Here is a 26906-nt window from a genome sequence, read left to right as displayed (position 1 = left end):
CATTTGCTCCTATTTCTCAATATAAGTTTCATTGCTGCAGGCATGTAGATACTCCTCCCACAAAGGGCAGCACAGTGCATCACTGAGACACAAAAATTCAAATCACCTACTTGCCCTCCTGCAGCCTGGAGCACTTCTTTCCAAGAAGATGAGGCCTCCACACAGAGAGGAGCTGCTACTGCATCAAACAGCAGAACCAGCAGCTGTGGGTAACCAAGGCACTGTGAAAATGCAGTTTCTTTCCAGGATTTTCTCCTGTTCTCCACTTAGAGCAGCATTGGCCAAATCCCCAGAAAGAGCAGTTCCAGTGTGAGCAGGGATGGAAGAGGGAGAACTGGAGAACAGCTCAGAACCAGCACTTTCAGTGGTTCAAGCCAAATGTTTCTCAACCAGGGCCACGTCAGAACTGACGTCACGCTGAGCTTAATGAAAATGGAAAAACCAGGATCATTTACTTCTCTGTAAAATGAGAGCACTGCTAATGGGGTGGGGGAGGGCAGCAAGACCTTGGAGACCCTGCAGGCTGATGGTTCTGGGAGCTGCAGTGACCTGCTTGGGGACCTGGGGACAAGTCCCCTCAAGGCTCAGGGTGAGCACAGCTCACAGACAGGGCTCTTGTCAGAGTCACCAAGGGGGGAATACACCTATAAGGCCACAAACCCTCTCTCCAGCACCACTATCATCGCCCCCAAATCACATCCCCCCAGTGACTCCACCAACACACTGAGCAACTCATCCCAGTGCCTGACTACTCCCTTAGTGATTTTTTTTTCCCCCCTAGTATCTGATCTGAATAGCCCCTGGTGCAATATAAAGCCATTTCCTCTCATCCTCTCACGAGACATGACAGAAGAGCCTGACCCCACCTCACCACAACCTCCTTTCAGGCAGTTGCAGAGATCACCAGGTACACATCCCCCCAAACTGTCCAGCCAAGGTGCCAAGAGGTGCCTGGAAACCTCAGCATGGCTTGAGAAGCACAGAAGGGCTGATTCCCAATGTGTCCAGCTAGAAAAAGTTACTGCAAAATTCATCTGCATCCCTGCTGTAGCCATTTGCTCTGGTTTTCCAGAGACACAAGTATTTCTCAAAATAGAATGCTCAATACCACCATTCTCAAAAGCTCTTATTGATTTCTGCCGAGACTTAACAAGACATTTGACTTTCTGAAGCTGTACTTAATTTCTTTGTCGCTACATTGCCTTTCCCTGAGCTGTGGTCTCTCCTAACACTTAGCAGCAGCATCATTTTTCTCTTTCTCTGAACCATGTAAGAAGGTAGAAGTGTTCCACATCTAGCATGGAGAAACATGGCTCTTCTCAATTCTTTTGCAAAGGAACATCCTAAAACAGAGGTATAAGTAAGGAGAGAACTCACCAATAATAAGCCACTTTTTAAAAAAGCCTAAGTTTTACAGAACTTCAAATGGTTTGGGTTGGAAGGGACCTTACAGCACCCAGTCCTACTCCTTGCCACAGCCAGAGACACTTTCCATAGACCAGGATGCTCCAACCTGAGCAACTTTGGATAATTTCTAATTATTTCATAGTCAAAGTTCCAAGATGAGAAGTGCAAAACACTGCACTCTGCCAGTTTTATATAAACTACACTAACACAACTTGGGAAATAAGTAAATGCAACCCTAAAAACTATTTATTAAAAAAAAAAAAAACCAACAAACCACCAAAACCACATTAAGTCTGTGTTTAAACTATGCCTTTGAACAAATGATGTAAAAAATATGACTGACAAGTCAAACCAAAGCATGCCTTGCAGAATGTATGCTATTTTCTGCAGAGTTTCTCCAGAATCTGTCCTCTAACCCAGTATTAAGAATATGCTTTGGGAACAGGCTGATGTGAAAAGAGAAGCTTTAACATCATTTGGATTTGACATACAATGTAAGAAAGGCATCAAAATCACCCAGTTCTAGAACTGGGAGCAGGGACAGAGGGAGTAGCTGATTCTGCTTTAGCACAGACATCATAAAACCATTCTGCTTCAACTCCTACCTCAAAAAAAAAAAAAAAAACAACCTCACAGTGGGGCAGCAAAAAGTTAAATTTAAGGTTATTTTTAACACATATTTTCCTCCAAAATATTATTTTAGCCACAAGAGATGTTAGAGGGGGAAGTTATATTCTGCAAGGATAAACGAATCTGAAATTGCTTTTAAGGAATAAGTATTTGTCTCAGAAAAAGCAATACATCAAAAAAAAGAAGGTAAGCAGCCTATTTCAGGGCATTTTACCAGTGCATTTACAGATAGTTTATCCTCTTCCACTTTATTCTTCAATTTAGATAGCATTATTCACTGTTACTGTTAATTTAGATCCTTTTGTTTTCCTGATGTCACACAGATAAAATGAAGGTCAGGACAAATTCATGACTGTTTCAAAATCCAGAAATCCTGATGAAGTACGTACATGAAACTACTTGATGAAAAAAACCTAAGGGAATTTATCCTCATACACAAATACAGGATAAATTCTGCCTTTTTCTCAGAGATGGAACATACCAGAAAGGTGCCACTGAAGGGAAAGAAACACATTCAGGGAGAAAAAAAGGAGAACTGTTGAACTCAGCTCTTCATTTTCTTTATGGATGAAAGAAGAGATTAAAAAGATGTTCCAAATAAAAGCAGGGGATTTCTGGCATTTAAAGAACACAAAGGGAGAGGCAATGCATCAATGCCTGAGCAACAGAATCCCAGCAGTTCATCTTCTCCTCACTCGGGTGTTCTGTGAGTAAACAGCCAGCACAGTTGAAGGGAGAACACAAAGAATTCAAGGGAGAAATGCAACTGGAGCTGAGAAAAATCGATACCTCCAGCACACAAGTTGTGCTACTCATTAGTCCAGAGCTGAGGTGCTAATGGTCCTTCTGATTGGTGCTTCTTGAGGGTTTTAAAAATATGGAGAAAATTAAAATACTATTAAAAATGCTCAGCTCTTGGAAGCAATAACTGGGGGAAAGCTGAGAAGGGTCCAGGTAACCCTGCTATGTAATTTAAGAGGAGGGATCTGCAGCTCCTGTACTCCTCAATCTGTCCTCTTTGCCAGGCTGGAATTGCCATTGTGGAGCAGTTATAAGCCAGAGGAAAGCCTGTATTTGGACACAGCTGTCAGGGAAGAGCTTTTTAAATTCAGATTTTCCCCAAAATTGTTGAGCCACCAGCATTGTTCTCCATAGATAGCTCCCAGTACAATGGGGAAAGTGAAAGTTATTTTCATGTACATCACTTTGAAAGTTTCAATTCCTTCTTCTCTCATTGGATGAAATTCTCTGGAGCAAAATTAAAATTAACGGTGATAGCCATACAGTAGTCCAGGGGGAGTAACACATATCAAAACACTCCTACACTTCAGTGGTGTTCCACTTGGAGACATTTGCTTCCATCCTCTCCTCTGTATGACGGGAAGGATGTCACCATGGCCTGCAGCAAAAGGCTGAGGTTGGAGCAAAATGAGCTGTTCAACCTGAGGCCAGAAGAGCAGCAGACACAGAGATGAGGTGTCTTTTCCTTGCTCTGTCATATATTCACAGAAGAGGGAAAAGCAGGGTCTTAAAAACAGTTCTGCAAAAACTGGGGGGAAGCTTTATGAAGGATGTGCACTTATGCCAGAAATTGAGGGTAGACAGGTGTTAATGAGGGTAACCACTCAGGGGAAGAAAAACTGAACAAGTTCAAGGCACTGAAAGTGGCAGAGCCAGACTGTTACAAAACATGAATAGTGTAACTGGTCACAGCATAGGGAACACAAGTTTTTGGTCGGGGGAAAAGAGAGGGGAGGGGGTGGAAACAGGGCAAGTAGGAAACAGGGGGAAAAAATTCTAAACAGCTATGTTTGTATGTCTAAATTCCATGCACACAGAGTTTTGGAAGGAAAGACCATGCTAAAAGATGAACAGGTCAGTGAAGAACTGGCAAACATGAGACAAGTTCACTGCCCAAGACCCACAGGCATCCAACAAATACAACAGCTTCTCAAAATAGCCCTCCTGAGGCAGCAATAAATAAAGTTGATGTGATGTTTCTCCCATCATTGGAACTGTAGCAACGTATTTGGTACAATATCCTAAAGGGGACATTTTCCAGAAAAAAGCGGAACTTGAAGACTGGTGTGAGGGGAAAGGGAATGCAAATGCAAAGGAAAAAGCCTGGGGGAGGGCTCTAGCACAGCTCCCCTGGCCTGCAGAAACACCCTGGGCAGTGTGAAGCAGCACAGTGGGTGTTAGTCCACTCAAATAAAAGTCATACCAGAGTTTGTTCCTCTAGAGCTTCTAAGCTGTGCCTGTCTCTGCACAGAGGCTCTAGAAAAGTTCATTACCCACACACCACCCCAGCTGTCTCTGCTCAAGTGAAGCCAGCAGGATGCTGCAGGAGAGCACCAGGAAAAAAGGCACAGTGCCAAGTGCTGCCTCCAAAAAGACTGATCCCAATGTGAGCAGGCTTTAGCTCCAGCCCCAGCCCTGACCACAAGGAACCCAGGCTGCTTTATGAGGGCTCAGCAGGATATTTCTAAATAGTACTGCACGTGACCACAAATCAGGTGAAGGTATCCTGACAGGTGCTGGCCTGTGCACTTGTGGCACCACAGCCAACTCAACCAAGCCTGCTCAGAACCAGACACACCCTGGAAACTCTCCCATGAGCCCAGCAGAGAGGGATCTATGCCCACATCAGCACACCCCATGGAATTATGATGAGACACTTGCACAGCTGGACTGGGTGTGCAGGTCAGACCACCAGCTCAGGCTATGCTGAGCATTTAAACTGCTCTGAACCAGGCAAGGCTGCAGTGTAACTGGTCCTGCCTCTTTTATCCAAGAAGGGGCCCAGAGACTGGGGTGGCTGGGGACAGAAGAGTTGCCCCAATTTTCCATAGTGTTTCTCCACTGTGCAGGCTGTTTGAAGAGTGAGGGAAGGGAGGATATTAGCTCTTCACAGCATTTCCCTAAGCAGCACTTTGGAAGGGTTTGGGTGGGAAGGGACCTTAAAGCCCACCCAATCCCACCCCTGCCATGGGCAGGGACACCTCCCACTATCCTAGGATGCTCCAAGTCCCATCCAACCTGACCTTGGACACTTCCAGGGATCCAGAAGCAGCCACAGCTTCTTTGTGCCCTGTGAGGGTGGTGAGGAAGAAGAACCTACCAATATCTGATCTAGACCTACTTTCTTTCAATTTGAATCCATTCTCCCCTGCCCTATCTCTGCAGTTCCTGCTGAACTCTCCTCTGATAATGTACCTTCAACCCTGAGAAGCCACACTTTTCTCACTACAAATGTTAGGGGAAATTGTTTGGTTTAATTCTTGGGAACAACACATTTGCATACTGCCCACACAGCTCCAAAATACTGAGCTTTTCTTCTATTTAACAAGTCCTTAAATGCAGAAAATCCTCAAGTCCCAGATGAAGCCTCAGCTCACACCTCTTGATGCTGCTGGGAGCAGAGCAGGTCTCACAAGAAAAAGGTTGCTTACTCTGGGAAATCACAGGAAAAAAAAGCAACATAATCCCTCTCTCCAGAATATGTTGTGGAAGCAGGGGACACCAAAGAGGGCAGGAAACTACTTCAGCAAGAGAACAACGCTGGCACAATAACAGATTTGAATATATGGGTCTTAAATAAGCATAATTTGTAAGAGATAGGCAGAGTAATTTGAGCAATCAGCCTTTGGCTGAGAGAGGGAATATTACCCATGACATGCTTTGTTTTGTGAGAGGGAATGTTCAGCCAGGCAGGCTCAATGGTCCCCTCAAGCACTGAATTCCCATGAGAATTTTAACAACACAGACACTTGTTATTTGAGCACTTGAAGGAAACGATTTTCTAAATGATCAGTCAAGAAAGGTAGAAAGCAAACTGAGCTCAGGAAGGAGAAAGGCACAGGTGACCACAGAAGAGCCATCAGAAACGCCTTTTGAAGAATCCAGGACAAGTGATCTCTTAGAAAGACCCTGCCAAGGGTCCTGTTTTAAAGACTGTCTTGGACCAGTGTTCCACAGTTCTGTTGTTCATAGTCTTGTTGCAAAAACAGCAGATGATCTTGGTTTTCTTTAATTTTTTCCCCTTTTTTTTTTCTATTTTAAGCCCATAAAAAAAAAAGGAGATTTTTATACAAAAACAAAACAAGAAGCTAAAGCCTGCATTGTTTGAAAGAGCAATGAAACTCTTTGAAAAAGCAGATACAACAACACTGAATAGCAGAGATGGCACAGAACATGGGGAACAAGACTTTGGATCACTACCTCAGAACAAATTTGAAGAGATAAGATCCAGTTTTTACCTCCTGCTCACTAATTTCACCCATTTCCAAAGCAGCCAGGATGTGCATCAATCCCAGCAGATTAAAATCTAATGACCAATCTTTTGCCATTAGACATGCCTGCCTACCTTGGAAACAACAACCAGCCTTGCAGGTAAGAAGTGCTGTGTTTGTTTCTAGCAGTTCTCAAAAATGATTTTCCAGGTTCTGAGTTCCTCATTATAACTGATTTCAGAGTCCAAAATTCATTAGCTGTGCTTCACCACCTCCCAACTTACATTATTGTATAATTGGAGCTCTGACACTTCTCCCAAGTATACAAAGGTGATTTTTTTTTACTTTCTGTGAAAAGAAATATAACAACAGTGGAACAACACACTTCTTATGTTGTTGCAATGAGATTGAAAAAGGGGGAAGAAATGAAGAACTGACTGTGTATCTTAAGACCTACCAGCAAAGCACACTTTGTGCTCTTAACAAAATTTTAAGTCCATGGCCTGCCTGAAATTATATAAGGATGGGTCAGCTAAAACATCTAAATATTCCTCCATGCTAACCACAGGAGAACAAGCCACTGCCAACAATTCTAGACCCTATGATCTGAGAAACATATGAATTTTTATTTTTAAGTAGCTCCATTTGGATGCATTTTTTAAAGAGATGCTACTAATTTGACCACTAAATCCACCTGACAGACATGATACTGTTATGATGGAATTGAAAATAAGATTGAATCACATACACAGTTATTAAAAAACATACAGGGCAAGGTTGGCATACAGCTCCCCAGAAAGCTGTGGCCATCAGACTGGGGAAATAGAAACATCTGAAAATACAACTTCATTTTATATGGCAATGTAGATTAATCCTTCTGAGCATGGTATTGGTTGTGCTCAGGGCAGCTGCACTCCTTCAGTGCCTGCTTCAGATTTCACATCCAAACTTCTATGTTTCCATGTCCTTCCTATTTTGCATGCAACAAAACATCTTCAGCACAGGAATGCCCCCATTTTCCATAAAACCACTCTACTCTTGCATGCCCATGGAACACACACCCCTCTATCAGTTCTGATTTGAGCAGAACCAAAGCAAAAAGTGGCTCCATGGCTTTTAGGAGGCTCTGGAGAGCATTTAAGCACTCACAACTGGATATATCCATAAAAACAGGTAAAATGTAAAGTACTGTTGGAGCTCCTATAGATCCTCAACACTCCAAGCAAGACACTGTCTCTGGCTCATCCCTGCTGTCTTTCCAAGGTCTCCAGACAGCTCAGCAAGAGACTCTCTGGCTGAGCATCAACCACCCTCATCCTTCTCTGAGGGCTTTACAGCCTAATCCCAGGTATCCAGCTCCTCAAATTCTTGAGTCCCACAGCCTCATCGAGATCCATACCAGCAGCATGTTATTCCTAACCCTGCACAACTCCTTCTGCTAAAAGCAACAGGGGGCCCGTGGCCAGGCAATCTGTTGGATAATGCCACAGAAACTGCCACAAATTCATGGGTTAAAGACTTTTCCCCACCCCTCCAGCAGGCTGAAATAGTTGTAGCCAGCCTGGAGAACACAACCAATTTATTATAGTGATCGTTTCTTGCTGGCTCTCTTCTCCAATCCCCCTCACTGCTTCCAGCAGAATGTTAACTCTGAGAAAACAGAGCAGTGGGGAAAAGGAAACAGTGTGCCTACAGATGTGAATGTCATGTAAATGTCAAACCTCCTGTTAAAATTTGATCAGGAGACTGAGTGAAAGGCAAAGAGCATTTCTGTGAGTAAACCAGCACATTAACAAGAGTTTCAGCTTGTCTGCTCACAAAGGGACCTCAGTGATAGATTGCATTATTTTTAGTCTTTGCATGCCTTTTCTGTAACTACATGTAATTAAAAAAAAAATCATTTATTTTGCATTTCATATAAAGCCCCTCTACTTAGAAACATCTGGAGATGTTCCTGTCTCGGGGACTCTCTCCCTGCTGAGTGACCTTAGTTCTGTCGTTTCAGCACCCTGGACATCTCCCAGACTACCTCAAGTGTTCCAAAAGCAAGGTGAAGACCTTAATGACACGGGGAAAGAGATATTTGTGCACAGAGCCAGGAGCAGGGCATTAGATTAGATTGGATTTTAGGAAGGAATTGTTGCTGGGGAAGCTCTGGCACAGGGTGCCCAGAGAAGCTGTGGCTGCCTCTGGACCCCTGGAAGTTTCCAAGGCCAGGTTGGACAGGGCTTGGAGCAGCTTGGGATAGTGGCTTGACAGCCCATTGCAGAGGGGGGAACTGGATGGGCCTGAAGGTCCCTTCCAACCCAAACCAGTCTGGGATTCCATGAATTGTAGCTGTTGGTTTTTACACCGAGCAAAAGGCTTGCTTCACTCTAAAACACACAGATGGAAGAATTCTACAGCAATATCCAGGTTACTCAGTGCTAATTTAGGATTAGAAAAAATTTCTAGTTACATGACACTTTCTCTTCAGCTATCCATGTCCCCACCAAATCACTACCAACTCTCAGGGACTACCTCTGGCACAACCAATGCCAGCCTCATTTCTGAATTAGTTTCAAACCAGTCCAACAATTGCCCTGAACTGATCCATTTCTATCCAAGAAGTGTCCACTTTTATCAGCTGTGCATGGCTCAAGAGACTGAGTTGATTTTACAGCATCAAAGTTACCTGTTGTGCCACCAAAACAACTTGCTCATTTCCTTCACAGGAGTTATACAAGGATATCCTTGGAAAAAACTTGGAATTTCATGCCCTCAATGACATCCTCTGTGGCTGGAAGCCCAAGTCATAAACTTGTCACTATCCTGAAAATTGTGGAAGGGCAAGAGGACATAACATCCATATTTTTGATGGATGAATCCTTTTAGTTTGAGACTCCCTCAGGAGCTGGAAGACTTTATTTTTGTATCTTTTTTTTTTTTTTTAATTTGCCTTCAAAGATATTAGAATATGAAAATTGTCAAAGACTCTAAGGGAGATCATTGTAACCAGCCACTACCCCCCCCCCCAAAAAAAAAAAGGAGTTTTAAAGGGATTCAATAATCCTCTGCCCTTTCACTTCAATGAGGCAATGCAGGCACTGTCTTCCATTGCCTCATTGCTGTTTGAGGTTATAATCAGGAAGAAATAAAGCCAAAAGGGAAGCAGGTTGCAGTGCCAGTGGACAAAGCCTCCATCTATTAAGAATTTCATAAGCAGCTTGATTCATCTATTCAGTAGCTTCAGTCCCCCCAGCTTCCTTCCCAGATGAACACAGGCCACAGTGGTGGCCAGCCCTCCTATCCTGCTGTAGCTGCCATATTGCTGAACTCCCCTCATCCACAGAAACCTCTAGATAAATCCAGAGCAACTGCAGAAAGGAGAAACACCATCCACCAGGAGCCTCTTCCCCTCTCTCCCCTCTGCTTCCCAAGGAAGCTGCCAGGCACAAGGATACTACAGAAGCTGTTGGGGAATTCCTGGGGGCTGTGCACTCCTCTCCTACTCCAACTCATCTCATTCCCTGGAGTTTTTCAAAATACAAAGTGAATTTTATGAGCCCTGTGGTTCACCAAGGCTGTATTTCCTTAAAAACCAAAACCATCTGAAACTCACCGGGTGCATTTTTCCAGATCTGCCTCAGGTATAAGGACTTACACAAATAACCTTGTTTCACATTAACTGTTAAAAGATTTTTTTTTTCCCTAAACTGCAAGTTTTATTCCAGTGAAAAGCATTGCTCTCAGAAAGCAACAAAATTGTGAAAAAGTTGCAAAGGAAGGCTGCTGAAGAAGGTTATAATCTGTTCTATGATTGATTTGGACACCTAGAAAGTAAAAAGTCCAAAAACTTAAATAAAATGATAGCCCTGGAAAGCTCCTTGACTATCAAAACTGCAGCAATTTCATTTTTATGAACAATTTCATTCTAGTGGACATCTGAGTAACAGAGTTCAGACTGCTCTTAAGAGATTTAAAGATTCTATTTGTGAATGTTAAGTAACTTGAAATTCCATAAGCTAAATGGATTCAGAAACCAGTCAGTGCTTCTTTGAATTTAACTTGTGCTCACACATCTATCTCCCTCCCCTTTCTTTGACAGGAACCAAAAAAAAAAAAAAAAAAAAAAATTCAATGGCAGTCTATTTCTGTATCAAGTTGTTCATTTTTCCTTGTCATAAACATGCCACTGAAGTGTCACAAAACCTAATTCCATTAGAGTGTGGGTTTCATTTCTAGTTTGCACTCATTCTAGTTGCAACAATTAAAATTAAATACACCATATTCTAATTACTCCCACGGTGCTGCCTCACAAACAATTTCCTCAAACTTGCAGTCTCTGTTTGCAGACAAGAGCAGAGAAAAAGCCCCAAATTATTTTGTATTGTTGAACACACCACCAGAAACCAAAGGTTCCCAAGTTACTACAAGCTCAAAAGTGCAAAAACTGGAAGAAGAAAACCAAAAAACCTTCATAATCTATCAATTCAATTTGTTGGTGAAGCACAGTTCTGTTCAGGGGAGAATCCTGGGAATAAGGATCTGCCATAGTACTCAAGAGTGTAACCTTGGAGTGCAGCCACACTGAAATATTCGTTATTTACAGGAAACATTCAAAAAGAATGAATGAGCTTTAATGAAAGCTCAATCAAAAGTACATTAACAATATTTTCTTCTTTACCTACTCCCCAAAAGACAAAATGGAATTCTCTTTTTAGAAAAAGATTCCTTTTGTACATAATCATGATAATAATCATCGTCATAGAATCCTGGTTGGAAAAGATCTCCAGGATCAAAATCCAGCTGCAAATCCAGCCCTGCCAAGCCCACTTCCAATCCATATTCCAGGTGCTGCCTGCCCAGTGCTGTAAAATCATCCCTGAAGTTCCAACAGCTCCTGTGATGGGAGCAGGGAAAGGGGTGTTTGTTTGACTAGGGAAACAGCCCTGCAAACAGGCCAAGCTCACACCAAGATCTCCAAGGAGGGAGCACAAAGATGCCCAATGTCACCCCAGCAGTGTTTGGAGCTGCCAGTCCAAGGAATATGCTGATATTTCACTAGAACTGTTGGTTTTGAATTCTGCTGTTTCCCATAACATGGATATCAGAGAAACCTGGCGTTATACACTCACACGGTGCTAGGAGAGGGCAAAGAGCTCCTAAAATCCATATGGAGCATTCCTTGGGCTAGCTCCCAGCACACCCAGACCATCAGATTATAGGAATTCTCTCCCTCTTGACAAAGTCAATCATGCAGTTGCCCAGTGGAAGACAGCACCCACTGAGACAGGAGTGCTGCTTCTCCAAATTCAGAGGGGGAAACTGAAAATGTTGCAATTAGCCATTCAAATCACTCTTCATAGCAGGATTAGTATTCATGTTTTTGTCAAAAGCACCACATGAAATGTAGTGTAACAGATTGCAGTCATATAGCTCATGCAAAAGGAAAAAAATCACCAAAACCCTCCAATGGCTGGACACTGAACCGGAATTTGAATGGAAAACAAAGGAGCATTTTTATCTGTTTAAAATATGTGAGAAGGAACCATGTGAATGAAGTAAATACAGCAATCAGCACATGAACAAAGTGAATGAAACAACCTGGCTGTGCAGGAAGGTTTCTCAGTTATAATAAGAAGTCTGGAAAATGGACATATAGCACCAACCCTTATCACACCCAGATCCTCAGACAGTGCTATTTACACCTTTCTTCTTACAACCTGGGTCCTAAGCAGTAAATACAGAATTTTTTTGGGTTGGTTTTAAGCAGAAATGTGTGCTAATGTACACTTCTGGAAAAAAACAAAGCTATTTTAGGCACAAATTCTTATCCAAATCTGACTTACCAACCACCAAATTAATAAAAAGCACTTGTAAAAAGCAGTGGTTGTATGTTTGTCTCACACTAATTAAATCATTTCAACAAGAGCAACATTTCAATTCTTAAACATAATCTTTACTTTAGAAAGGACTCACTACTCTAAGATGGCTCCTCAAAATGTTTTACCAGGAATATTTTTCTCCTTGCATCTTTCCCAAACTGCTCCCAGAAATCTTTCCACCAGCTTTAATCAGTCAGCTTTGCCTTTTTACCTCACTTTCTTCTCTCAATGCCTCAAATGGTTTGTTCGGGTTAGAAAATGAAGCGTATGAACTAAATTAAAAAAAATAAGGGAGCACTTCAGTGACAGAAAACAGCTGCAGCCTTTGTGGCACTTCCCTTTGAACCTCCCTCTGCTGCTTTTTTCCCTTGCCCTTCAGACTGCACTATTCCAGGGAATTTATTTGAACCAGAACTGTCTTTTTCTGTGTTGCAGGTCATTGTTTGATGACAGACAAAACAAGCTGGAGAAGGACAAAAGTCCATGGCCCTTCCTCAGGCAAACATCCAGGACAGGCAAGCTTGGTTTGTTTGAAGTTAGAAGGAAAACTGGGAGAAAGCCCAGGATTCCTTTGTTCACCTTTAGGCTAAGATTGCAATCTTGATGCCAGCAATGCAAATTCCTACTGGAGTGTTATTTCCCAGTGGTTATACCCAGTATGAGCCAGCACAGCTTGGGCAAGGGTATTGTCTAAAGGGTAGGAGAACCTGACTGGCACCTGGCTCATCCCAGATCTGCTGTCACTGCAGCTTCCTGAGGTCCACCACTCATGTCTTTGGGCCTCTAATTGCTCTCCAAAGCCCCTGCAAGAGGCTGCCAGCAGAGACAAAGTTCCTCCCATGCAGCCAAAACAAACAAACAACAATTAATACTTTCCCTTGCCTTTCCCACACAGGCAGAGAGGCTCCCTTGCTCATCTCAGTTCAGCAGTGCTGGGGTTTGCTGCACCCTGGAAGCATCCAAGGTCAGGTTGGACAGGGCTTGGAGCAACCTGGGATAGTGGAAGATATCCCTTCACATGGCACAGGGCGGGTTTCAAGGTCTCTTCCAACCCAGAGCATTTTGGGATTCTGGGATTAACCAAGGATTGAGGGCAATCACACTGACAAAGTCAAATTTCTGCAGCCCCACTCCAGCTGTACATCACCCTTCTCACTACTGGCCTTCCCTTCCCAAGTGAATCCAGGGAGCCAGCCCTTCTCCCTCTCACACACAAAGCTGAGGGGCCATAAGGAGGTCAGATCAGTAGATTTAGATGTAGAAAACAGACACTCTTTTAAGTCACTTCAGGTCTTCCTTCAGAGGTTTGTCACCAGCCATCGGAACTACTTGTTCCACTTTCTTTGGAGATACAGCTTGATAAAAGTCCAGCCAGATATCCAGTGGCCCAAGGACAGCCTGTCATCTTAACCCTAACAGCTCAGGAACAGCCCAAGCCACTTCCAGGGGATGACATCCACTTCCTGAACTGCCAAAAACACACCCCCTCCCACTACTGCTGAGTTAGTAATGATTGTCAAGACTACTGTAATAAATCACCTAAGCATGCAAAGCTGCAGGAGCATCTACTCTCCCAGAAGCCTGCTTTGCTGTGCTTGCACAAGCTTTTTAGGCACTCAATGTCTCTTCCCCCAAAGACTTCACATCAACAAATGCATCACATAGAATCCTCTGGTAGGAGCAAAATTAATATATACCTGCAAGGCACCTTTATTTCCCTTCATCAATCAGTTGATTAGTTATTTTTAATTAAAACAGCAAGCTCTGATTGCAGGATTTTGAGCAATAATCCTTGCCACTTTAAGTACTGTTTTCTGAGGTTCAGACACTGAATTCATGAACTATTAATAGGGCAGAACAAGCAAACTTGGGCTTAATTGCCAAGCAGCACTTTGGCTTGGTCCAGATTTCAAGCTTCCACAATTCAGTTACCCCTCTACATGTTTCAAGTATCAAGAAGTAAATAATAATTGGCTAACAGATCAGTTTTCATCTGCACACTCTAAGTTTAAGAGAAAAACAGCTGGTTCACACACAAAAACCCAATGCTTCATTTTGTCAGAAGTCTTGAAGTTTACTTCAAGCTTGGATGAATAATATTCCAAAAACAACCTTCACAGGTATAAAGGTTCTCTTTGCCAAACCAATGGTTTTATATCAGACTTATAGTTAAAACTAAGCAGATTTAAATTTCCTGTTTTCAGATTTTGCTGCTTGCTGGACAGGGTCCTACATGCAGACACAAATATTAAAAAAAAAAAAAAACAACAATAAACAAAAAAAGGAAAGCTACTGTTCATATTATTTTCCTGTTTAAGAGCATTTGGATTTAAGGCCTAATTGCTACCAGAAGTTTACTAAAGACATGAAAGGAAAAGTGCAAAGCTACTGGTTTTGTTTCCTCCACCTGCTTGCTAAGCACAAGCAGAGTTTTAACAACTTGTGTCCCTCGTTTGAAGCTGTTAAAAAAGTACTTAAGTCCCAGGTTTCAGGGATAAATCTCCATGGATTTCAGGCTGCTAAGGCATGGGAAGAAGGAAAGCATCAGCAAGTGAGGGAGACTGTTTTTTAAGGATGCATCCCACCAAGAAAAAATGTGGTTCCTGAAGTGTCCAGGGGCCAATAGCAATACATAAGGAACTTATGTGGAAGTTTATTTTGTAAATTGAGGAAAAAGAACTCAATCCAAGCTGTAACTCCTGTCTGGCATCCACGCTCTTCTGTCAGGCCTGGCAAAGCCCTGTACCCCTGAATCAGTCCTGTAGCAGCTCCTGAAGCACAAAGCTTCAGTCTACAGCAGGTGCCCACCCAGCACTGTGGTGGAGCTGTCCCAAACAGCCACAAACCCCAAGCCTATCCCACTCATCTATATCATGGACAGCAGCAACTCAACACTTTGTGCTTCAGGCTTCCATTTCAGCCTGAACAGAAAATCAGAGCCCAGATCTGAGAAGCTCATTTACACAGCTGATACAATGCTTCACTGAAGAAGGAATGAGTGATTACCATGGTCTCACAAAGCTGACTGAACCTCTTCATCTGCAAAATGCACACTGAACTAGCACTCACTTTTGAAGGTGTTTAGCAGGTTGTTCTACAGACCACTCCCATTTTGTCAGAGGAATTAATATACTCTTACACTTTTCCAGATATGTGCACATGTTGTCACTGGGAAGTTTAAAAAAACAAACAAACAAACAAAAAGATAGGAAAGGCGGCACATGAAACTTTGAATAAAAACAGGAGCAAGTCTGATTTAAGTGTCCCTTTACCTGTCCAGGGTCATTCCCCTGAAAATTAAGCACATATGACAGTCACTGTGCCTTCCAGAGGTGACATAAGGGAGCCTGCCACATCCACAGCAGCTGAAGCAAGAGGGGAGAGCCAGTAGTACCCGATTTGGGAGTAACCTGCTTCAAATGTTGCAAAGTTCTAACACAGCAGAAAGTTGAAAGCAGGGCGGGCTCTCATGCCGCTGCTGCAGGTGCCGGATTATGCATGTGACAAGGCTGTCACTCCTGCAGCAATGCCAGAACGTTCCCGCTGCCCCTTCGGGAGCTGGGAGAAGCACCCTCACTCCATTCCGTGACCCATGCAGCCCAGACTCTGCTGGGAGGCAGGAGATCGCATCTCCCAGAGAGAAATGAATTTGGAGAAGTTACACGGCAGGAACAGTTTGCATTCATCCCCAGCTTGTTACGTGGGATCTCGAGAACATTTGCTTTACCACTCCAGCTATACAGTCTGATTTTATTTTTAAATGTCTCTTTTTCCTCAGTTTCCACTCATCAGAGAGCAAAACTGTTCTCAGTAGAAGTGAGAAACGTATTTGCTTAACAAGCAGACAGCCCAAAGAGCAGTCTGAGAAATTTATATGTCGCGAACCTCCTCCCGTCAGGGGGTGGGTGGGAACAGACACGGAAATGTTTCCACCTTAACTTTTGATGATGGGAGTAGGAGCAACCCGCCTTGCAAACACAGGGGCTTCCCCCCACACCTCGGCGGGGCCCAAATGAGTCAACGGGAATTGGTTTGCATCCAAAAATCCCTTCGACTATCACACCCCTCCCTCTGAATTAACATCCAATCATCATTAATGGCTACTGCCGAAACAGGCAGAGGGGCTGGAAAGCCGGCATCTGCCTCCCCCGCGTGTGCCCCCTGATTACATCACCCACACCTCTGTCTTGCTCTTCCCAAGGTAATCTCAGTTCTCAGGCTCCAGCCCCCACGGCTGACCTCACCGTACATCCCTCAAGTTCGCACAACATTTCAAACACAGGGCTCGTATCAGCCACAGGGATAGATAAAATCACTGGGGTGTGTAAAACGTAGGCAGCAGAGTCACATCACCTACCAGGAGCCGGGCACCAGGGTTACCCTGCTGATCCTTCGCATAATCCCACTCCCAAAGCGCTCCCGGGGCTCTCTGAGCCCGAGTCTCTCCGCAGCTTTGCGGTTCCGAGGCAAGGAGGCTCCAGTCTCCCCTCCGCAGGACTCCCCTGATGCCTGAAGGGCTGAGGCACTCGGGAAAAGGCAGCAGGGAAGGCACCCAGCACTACTCCGCTTCCCCCAAAGGAGCTCGGAAATGAGATACAGCAGCAGCCTCTCCCGCGCCCAGTATTACAGAGGCGGAATACTAACGGGTTCTTTTATTTCACCCATTGCCATACGCAGATATGAAAGTCTGAGCGCTGCATTTCTGTCACTACTGGCCCTCACAAATTAACCCTGCATCTCAAAGCGACACCACAATAGTTGAGATCACCGTCTCTCCTCTGCTTGGCGACAGGGACGGATGGGGAAGGGATGGAAGAGACGGGTGTTTGTCCTCGCTGGAGGAGGCTCTCCCGGCTCCGGCCGCGGAGCTCTGCCCTCGCCCCAGCAGGGCGGGAGCCTCCGGGCTGAGGCAGCCCCAGGAGCCGCCACAGGGCAGATCCAGCATTTCCCCCCGCCACCTGCGCATCCCTCCGTGGCCCCCGACTTACCCCATTCCGCCGGGAAACTTTCGGAGGCGACGGGCAGCGAGGCCCGCGGGGTCCGTGCGGGCGCGGGGGCAGCGGCGGCGCCGCTCCGCCCGCCGGGGCCAGCGCGGCTGCGGCGGTGCCTACGCAGAGGCGGGGGGAAAGCGGGAGCGGGGCCGCCGCTGCCCCCCCGGCGCGGCCGCGGCTCCCGGCGCGGGGAAAGCGCTGCTGCGCTGCGGAGCCGCTGCTCGTGCCCGCCTCCCCGCATCGGCGAAAGGAAAAAAAAAAAAAAAAAAAAAAAAAAAAGAAGGGAGGGAGGAGGGGGGGAGAAAGAAGGCAGCAAGCGTTCGCGAGGTCTCCGGGCATCGCTGCCTCGGCAGCTGGTCCGCGGCCGCTGCTCCTCTGGGATAGCACAACCAACTCCCTGGCAGCCCCACCGCCCGACTTGTTTCTCGGCTACGGGCGCAGCCAGGGCAGGCAGCGCACGGCAGAGCGGGCCAGGGGCTCCGGGTGCGCTCTTCCCTCCCTCCCTCCCGCCGCGGCTGCGCTGCGCTCCCACCCCGTGCCCCCCGCCCTGCCCGGGCCGGAGATGCTCCGCGGGGCCGGGGAAGGAGCCTCCGGCAAAGCCGCTCTCGGCACTTACTGAGCCAACTCCGGAACGGCGCGCTCCCAGTGCCGAGGCTGTGTTTGCTGATGATGCCTGATCCCCAAATGCCACCTGTAGGCCTGTTTCCTCGGAGGCTCAGTGTCTCAGCTGCTACCCGTCTGAATTCGGTGTGTGAAGTTTCAGGTGGCGAATCAACACCGCGGGGACCTGTTGGCTGCCCGGTGCGCAGGGCGGGTCAACCCCGCCGCCGGCTGCCGCTGCTCCCCGAGAGCATCCCGCACAAACCTGGGCCAATCGCACTCAGTGCTGGAGCACGAGAAACCCCGAGGGGGCAAACCTCCAGGTGTTGCCCCCAAGCAGCACAAACCTCCATTTCCCAACAAACAAACTCCGCGCTAATTCAGCCATTTATGGACGATACAAGGGAAGGACTCCTCACAAGGGAGAGGCACCTAAAGCGCTGCTGGCTTCAAATACAAATGTTCGCTTCCTCACCCTACCCCCTCCGCTCATCTCCAACCCGGAACAGGACAGGCGCTCTCTCTCTCCTGGAAGAGCTTTTCCTTAGCTAAATGAACACAAAATGCGATTTTGCCCGTTTAATTACACCAAACTCCCCTCCCCTCTTGCCTTCAAACCCCTTTATTGGGTTTACCTGTGCTCCTCCCTCACACTTGGGCGGGCAACTCCACCAGCAAAACCACCAGCACACCTATCTGCAAAACCTTTTAAAAATGAAAATAATCACTCCTGACCTTTCACGTGAAGATAACCATGTAAATCTTGAGTGTTTCAATATTCTCTCACATCCAAAAGTCAACGTAGAAGTAGGAACCAAAATTTTCTGCACGGAAGCTGAGTAAAATCTGTTCTTCCCCAAATACTTTCACAGGTCCCTGCTAATTCCTTTGGAATCCTAATAACCAATCCCAGCCTTCAGAAAGAGTCGCACTGGATTTCCAGAGTCCCGAGGAGCTCTAACACTCCGAATATTAGAAAAAGAAGATAGAGTTGGATCCGAGGGAAGCGGGATGCTGCCAAGTAGCCGACATTCAAGCGCATGTCCCCGGGACGGTGCCACGTAGCAGCACCCACCGATCAGAGACCCTCACTGCCGTCGCGGTCCCAAGCTCTGGCCAGGAGCCACTGGGGCGAGTGGCCTCGCTCCCTCCCGCACCCGCTCAGCGCGCGGGGCCGCGGCTCCCGCAGCTCGGGCAGCCTCACGGCTACGGTGCGGGTCCCCCGTCCCATCCCATCTCACCCCCACCCCCCGGTGATCCGCGTCCTCACCTCGGGCACCGGCTGCGTCCGCCTTGTCCCCCTCGGGAACGGCGCGGAGCCGCTCTCGCCAAACGCGGGCGGAGTGTGCCCCCGCCGCGGCTCGGAGGGACGGCGAACTGCAGCCGCGGGCCCCGGCCGCTTGCCCTCCCTCCTGCCTGCCTCGCCTCGATCCTGCCCGATGCGGCACCCCCGGCCCGTCTGTCAGATCCTCCCTTGGCGGACGTCTCCCCCTCTTCCCCACCTCTGCGCCCCCCGCTAACTCCGCGCACCTGCGGAGGTTTGATTTGCTAGGCAGGAAAAAATACCCGCAAACTCCGCCGAAAGAGAGGAACTGCGGCGCGCCGGACCCCGTGTGGACTCCGACAGCGAGTTTGGTTCGGGGATGCTGGTGGGGGAATACGGGGGACGTGAATAGGGTGATTTCCGTGAAGTAAAAATTAATACTAATCGCAGCGGTTGAAGAGGAAAAGTCATGTGTCCTAGTGCCGGCATAGAGTCAGCTCATTAGCAAAAGTAGTGTTTAGGCTTCCAGCAGTTGCCCTTGCACATTTGTCTTTACAAACGAGATATTTGTAAAAATCCTCGTGCTCTTCAATAGAGGCCCACAAGCTTCCTTGGTAAGTAGCTTTAAATATAAGCATTTCCTGAATATGTGAGCTTTGCAGGCTTAATGGGAGATTTTTTGCAAACTGAATAAAAATCTCAAACAGGCAGGATCAGCATCCTTTGGAATCAGGGACTTCGCTATTATTCATTTCTTACTTCAATATTTATGAACAACACTGCACATACACTGAAATTTATCCTACCTCTGCCCCCAAAGTTTATAAGCTTAAGCCCAGATCCATGCAGTAGCTCAGGTCAGACTCCTCCACTCAAAACAGGATGCAAAGAACAATTATATAACAATAAAACCCCAACAAGACTAAGGCTTGGCTGGAGATCCCAAATCCCAAGCCCATTGCTGCTGCTGTTCCCACCACAGCTGCTCACATGAAGGCAGAAGTTGGGCTCAGAAAATTACTTCTTCACAGTTGGCTGCCCTGCCACCCAAAGAAAAGTTCACCAAGTTCCTCTTAGCCTTGCAGCAACTTTGCTTGACCCAGTTCAACTCACTAAATCAGCAGAAAACTTACTGGGCAGCAAAAGACAGCGTTTCTTTCACCTTTAACAAGCCAAGGGGGATCACTGAGAAGTCAGATAAGCAGTAAAGCCATTGCTGAGCACACCTTGCAGGTGGTACAAGACCATCCCCTTCAACTGCCAGTTGTTCTTACACACTTGTTCAGCCACCTTGTGACCCCTTCTTCTCAATTTCACCTGTGTAAATCCAGACTAAATCCCCCAGCTGAACCTGAGGCAGAAATTTCTTCCCTCATCTCCTCTGAAGGCAAAAACAAAAGTAATTTTGATTCAGGTGGAGCCTTCTTGTGTTTTTCTCCCATACAAAAGTGATTGAGAGCAAGGATTTTAACCCCTGTGGTACCCAGGTGCTTTACAGGTATACTGTAAATGTTTGAATGGCAATGTACACTTTGCAAATCAGCTCATTGCTCATGCCTCAGTATCATTTGTAAGCACACAGGTGAATGAAAACCTCTCTTCTCTTACTTCCCTCATGATTCTTAAACCACCAAATTCTTTAAACTAATTCCTAGAAGAAGGAAAGGAAGCAGAAGCAGGCTAAGCATGAGAGCAATGCTGCTCAACATCTGAAGTGTTGCACTGCCCAGATATTTCTCCCCCCTACCATTAGATGAGCCACAGATATTCTTGTTTGCTTATTCAAAGGGGACCAACAGAACTGAGAGCTCAGGAGCTTCTGTGCTAATGCAGAATTCAGTAGCATTTGTCACAGTTCACAATCATATTTGTAAAGTAATGCTTTTAATTAGAGAAAAATTTAATTTCTACTTCAAAATTTGGTGTATGATTTTAATAAGGGAGTAGGAATTACAAGCAAAAGTGTCAAGACTCCATTAATCAAATATTTACATGTATTTAAATGACTCTGCCATTTACTTAATTTTAAAATTCAGAGTGAAAGAGCAGAATTGCCACTGTTTGTTTAGCTATGGCTACATTCACTAAGCTCATGCCTTAAGCTTCTACTTAATCTGTTTTACTACTCAGAATAATTGCAAACAGGGCTATAACTACTATTACATCCCTACCTTCTCTTTCAAAGAACAGTTAATCACAGGAACAACGTGCAGAGGCATTTGCAAAGTTCTGATTTTTCTTTTTCAAAGGCCAGCTGTACTGAGAATTTGTTCAAGGATCAATGTGCATTTTATATGAATACAATTAAAGTTGTGAATATCATTCCCCAAAGCCCCAAATTAAGTTCTCCTAATCCATCATCTCCTGTGAGTATTGAAATGGATGGAAATTTTATTGATTTCAGTGGAAGCAGGTGCAGCTCCTTCATGTGCTGGTCCATTTCAGGCCATCTGTACCTATATATGTGTGACATGTACAGTGTGTGCAGTATAGATCTGTACCTCAATACCACCCACAATATCCTGCACATGGAAAGATACTAATTCCATGTGTTATTGGGGGAAATTATAGCCAGGAGCATCTCACACACATTAATTAATTTACATTTACTGCAAGTTGTGTTCATAACAGAGACATAAACAACACAAACAAGCCATGCTGAAAATAATTTGCAGATGAAATGTTGGCATGCAGAATCTGCTTTTGTCTCCATGTCCAAATATGCATCCCACTCCTCATTAATTTGGGGAATGCTGAGTGACCACACTGCCCATCGATTTCATTTGCAGCTCTGAGTGCTCAGCACTTCTCCACATTAAGCCTGAGGGTGCAGGAGATGAGACAGTGAATGGCCAGAAGAGCTGTTTTGGCTGAAGGGCTTGCTCAGCAGCATGCACAGAGCCTGAAGCAAAAACAGGGATAGGGGAGAATTCCCCTTATCCACCTGCCCCCAGCACAGGAGAGCCTTTCAGCAATCCTCTGTGTTGTTCTCTTCTCTAGGCACCTTGGGAATTCCACATCAACTGGGAATCTTCCTAAAGCACAGTCAGGTGCACTTACCCCAGCTACATGAGAAAGCTGGCAGAGAGTTCAGTGCTGCAGTTAAAGGTGATACCCCAATCTCAGAACCAGTGAGACTGGAAAAGCCCTCCAAGATCACCAGCCCAAGTCCACTTTTACATATTTTTTGGACACTCCAGGTGTAGTGACTGCAGCATTTCCCTGGGCAGCCTTTCCAGTACATAACCACCCTTTCCATGCAGAAATTCCTCCCAATGTCCAAGCTGAGCCTCCCCTGGCACAGCTTGAGGCCGTTTCCCCTTGTCCTATCCCTGTTCCCTGGAGCACAGCCCGACCCCCTCTGGCTGTCCCCTCCTGGCAGGGAGTTGTGCAGAGCCACAAGGTCCCCCCTGAGCCTCCTTTGCTCCAGGCTGAGCCCCTTTCCCAGCTCCCTCAGCCTCTGCTGGGGCTCCAGCCCCTTCCCCAGCTCTGTTCCCTTCCCTGGACATGCTCCAGCCCCTCCAGGGCTCTCTGACTGAGAGGGGCTTGAACTGACACTGGATTTGAGATTTTTCCCCAGTTCCCAGAGATGCTGAATTAAAAGATGACACCATAGCTAACTTTTCCTAACTTTTGAATGCCTGACACTGCAACTGAAGCAACTCATAATCCAAGAAACCACCATAAAGAAGAGAGGGCTGAGGTATTCCAGTCTTTTCTTCATGTGAGAACAGGGGGAAAGAGAGATCCCAACTGTCAGTCACCTTCCACCAGCTGAGTTCAGACCACACAAGAAACTGCCAAAGAGAGGAGATCTTTATCTTTACTGGGAAGTGGAGTATGGAGGGAATTTTTTCTTCACTTACTAGAATTGGTGAGGCAATATTGCATTGCAAGTCCAGTGTAGCCCAAATCCTTTCTCAGCATTCTCTGGGGAGCCCATGTCCCTGCCAGTGCCACCTGCCATGGTCCACAGCAGCACAGTGTGCCAGGCTACCATATATGTTTTGCCAATATTTCACTAAGAAATCAAGTGCTAAAAGGGGAAATTAGCAAGTTTACATCTCAACAAAAACTGAACAGAATTTCATGGAATAAGAAGTGCTTTTCTCTGTTTCTGGAGGTGTTTTCCCCTGCCAAGTTCCAAAGACACATGGAAAACAACATAGGTGCTTCAACCTCTAAAAAACATGGTATGAGTCTCTTACCAGGGTAAATCCTAATAATCTGAAATAAACACCCTGCTCAGAAAGCATCATGGCCTAAACCAGAAAATGAGACTGGATAATAGCAAACATAAAGCCTTTTGGAAGAACATATTTATGACTCTTAACAAGCACAGCACACAGTTCAGCTTTTCTGAGCTGGGATACTGCAAAGATGAAAGGTTTGGAAAGCTCATCTCACATGGGATGCACTTCACTCAGAGCTTCTGATCCCTCTCCCAGAAAATGGGTTGATTTACATCACTGACCATTACTTCTTTATAGAGCCTGGGGACAGCTGTCAGAATCAGGTGGACTTGTTAGAGAGTTGGCACTAATAAGGGTTCTGTTCCTATGAACAGAAAATCCTGAAGAGCTGGACATCTCTGACTAATACTAGCTAATAACAGCTAAGGATAATCAGCAGCTCCCAGAACACACTCAGCAGCTTTTGTTACAGCATAGTTGTGAACACATTCATCAAGAGTGATTACACCTCACCAGTAACTAAATTACAAAACCCAAACACAAATGAAGGGTGAGCACAACAGCAACAACAGGTGAAATGCCTCCAAATGAATATATTCTCCAAAGTCAATAAAAGTTTTGTCCTTGCATCATTGCACTCAGTTGGGAACTCTGCTATATCTGTGGTTTACAAACACCTTTGAAAAGCTTTTTTAATTATCTGCTTGCAAATCAAACAAAGAACTTGGGAAAATATTAACCCTTGTTTACTTAGTATTTTGAAATTTCTATTCAGTGTCCAAGAACAATGACTAGAAACTCTCGTGTTCCACTACTGAGGTAACAATTTCCATGTGCATGGCAGGGGGTTGGAATTAGATGATTTTTAAGGTCCCTTTTAACCATTCTGTGTTTCTGTGATTTCATATTTCTTTTGGTTTCTCTATTAGCAAACCCAAAGGGAGGTAGGTTGAGACTGGGGAAGGAACACCCATTCATGTCTCCCATACCTTTAAATGTACCATGTTGGGGGTTAGGTTCCTTTTCTTTTGTTCCTTCTTACCTTTAGAATTTTCCCCATAACTTGCTACAAAACACTGACTACTAGGCACTTATGGGTTCTTAAGAAAACAAGGAAATGGCCAAACTCAGGAGGAAGGAGGGCATCTGGTAGCATTTTCTCTCTTCTGGGCAGTTCCTCTTTGAGGGACAGAGATATCACAGGATCTTGGGCAGGAAAAGAAGGGCTGGGGCAGCTGCCAGCTCCCATATCTTTGCCTGAGAGCCTTAATTTCAAAATTATAGTCATTTGAAGGGAAGGTGTTTCCATTCTCCATTCCAAGGGAGGTTCCTGCCTTCCCTAGCAGTCTTTCAAAATGAGACCCAGCAGAAGTTTTCTGAGTTGTGACACGTGAACAATAATGAATGCAAATTTAAAATGTGCATTTCACTCACCAAATGAGAATTTACTTCAGTAAATTCAGTAACTTTACTTCAGTAACCAAAATATCATTGCTTCTCATAATCACAAGAGTCCTATACAAACTGCAAAGAGAGAATTTAGCTCATTATAATCATAGAATCATAGAAAGATTTGGGCTGGAAGGGTTGCAACACCTGCCATGGGTAGGGACACCTTCCACCATCCCAGGCTGCTCCAGCCCCATCCAGTGGCCTTGGACACTGCCAGGGATCCAGGGGCAGCCACAGCTGCTCTGGGCACCCTGTGCCAGAGCCTGCCCACCCTCCCAGGGAACAATGCCTTTCCAATATCCAATATCTATCTCTTCTCTCTGGTACTGGGAACCCATTGCCCCTTTTCCTAGCACTCCAGACCCTTGCAAAGAGTGTTTCCATCTTTCTCCTAGCTTCTTCAGGTACAGGAGGGTGACAATTAACTTTAGTAAGAAGGTGCAAGCAGATGCATCCTCACTGCTGCAAAGCTCCAGGGAAAGCCACAGGCAGTCTCAGCTCATCAGACAGGGCTGTTGTGGCATATGTGGGAAAGGCTTTGAGGAGGCAAGCTGTCCTCTCCTCCCAAAACTAAAACACACGAATGGTTAAAAAGCATATCCTTCAGGTGGACAAGGCTGCCCTTATGTGCTGGTGAAGGAAATTAAAACAAACCATTACTAAACCTAAAAATAAACTATTACTGTGCTACTGTAGCACCAAATCACGGCCAGGGTTTCCCAAAAAATACAGTAAAATTATAGAATCCCAGCACAGTTTGCATGGGAAAGGATGTTAAAGCCCATCCAGGGGCACCCCCTGGCATGGGCAGGGACACTTTCCACCATCCCAGCTTGCTCCAAGCCCTGCCCAACCTGGCCTTGGACACTTCCAGAGATTCAGGGACAGTCACATCTTCTCTGGGCAACCTGATCTCAATATCTTGCTATTTGGATGTGTCAATATGAAGCTACAAAGGAAATCACATCTTTGTAATCTTTGCACATGTTTGCAATCTTTGTATTTCTGTGTTGAAGCAGGACAAAAGAGGGTTTACCTACTCTTCCTGAGTTCCACATGAAGGAGTTGGTGCTTAGTCCCAAGTTAAGGAATAGTTCATAAAATCCTACAGCAGTGTCAGCATGGCAGCAATTTCACTCCCTTATTCCCTAGGGATGCTTCAGCCTAGGGCGCACTGCGTGGTGCTGGGGAAACCCGAAACAGTATCAGATGCCCTGTGTGCCAAAAAGGATGGAAGCTAGGGATCTCTGAGCCAGGAGAAGAAATCCCAGAGTCCCCTGGGTCAGTGTTCTGGAGAGCACATCTGGCACCATCCAGCACAGAGCCCTCACCCCCAACACAGCACAGACCACAACTGGGAATAAAGTCAATAAAGTCTCTACTGGAATTTCTGGTCTAACAGAGGGCTAAAGTCAGGGAAGTGACTTTCCCAGGTGCAAAACACAGAGCTATAAAAGGTCTAAGAGATGCAGGACAAGTCTTTGAGATGGACAAATGGGTATCCCATTAAAGTTGAAATGGTTTCCAAAAATATCCCACTAAAGATATCATCAAAGCCACTTTTTCAGTAGCTGTAAATGTCACACAACAACTTCTATATAGCTTCTATATTCCTGTTGAGGACAGGAAGGGGACATTGCCTTACCCATGGACAGAAGCAATAGAGGAACCAGAATACAATTTTTGCAAATGGATTCCTGCCAGCCCTGTACAATTAACAACTTTTACTCTAAGCAAAATGTAACATTTAATGGTCCAAATGGTGAGTGCTCCTCTGGGGACTTCTTCCCACAGCCTGAGGAAGGAGAGCAGCCATTGGTACTTATCACATCCTTCCCAAATATGCCAGCTACTCCAGCCCACTCCAGCCTTTCTTTAACCACTCCCTGAGTGTCTTCCATAATTATATCTCAGTTAATAAATACTGGCCACCCTTGACACAGACACTGGAAGCAAGCAATAGTCTCACTGAAATTATGCTTGATTTATGTGGGCACCACAGAGATAAGAGCCCAAACTAAAAATTTACTTTTACTTTTACTTTTCTTAATCAGGAGAAATACAGATGGGATTTTAGGTGTATACAAAAATTTAAACAGTGAATTGATTTTTGAAACTAGTTTTTACTGCCTGAAGAATCTTTTATCACCACCATTGACAACTGACTATGTCCCTGAAGGACCTTTATTCAAGAATCTTCTTAAACTAAACTTATTGTTATTGTCCCTAAGGCCTACAGGGCTGGCAGGTATATTTGTGTCACTTGGGTA

General features: G+C 45.4%; 1 protein-coding gene across 1 annotated transcript in view; it reads right to left on the bottom strand.

The window, feature by feature from the left end:
- Positions 1-17278, bottom strand: part of PCDH15 (protocadherin related 15) — a gene marked incomplete at its 3' end in the record, with an annotated part of 626608 nt that extends 609330 nt beyond the window's left edge. Inside the window, exon 1 of the mRNA XM_079312511.1 lies at positions 17125-17278. The remainder of the gene's footprint in view (positions 1-17124) is intronic.
- Between the last annotated feature and the right edge of the window lie 9628 nt (positions 17279-26906).

The sequence above is a fragment of the Erithacus rubecula genome (genome assembly GCF_903797595.1).
Source record: "Erithacus rubecula genome assembly, chromosome: 9".
Lineage (NCBI taxonomy): Eukaryota > Metazoa > Chordata > Aves > Passeriformes > Muscicapidae > Erithacus > Erithacus rubecula.
The sequence above is the reverse complement of the archived record's forward strand: the minus strand, read 5'-3'. Positions and strand labels throughout refer to the sequence as shown.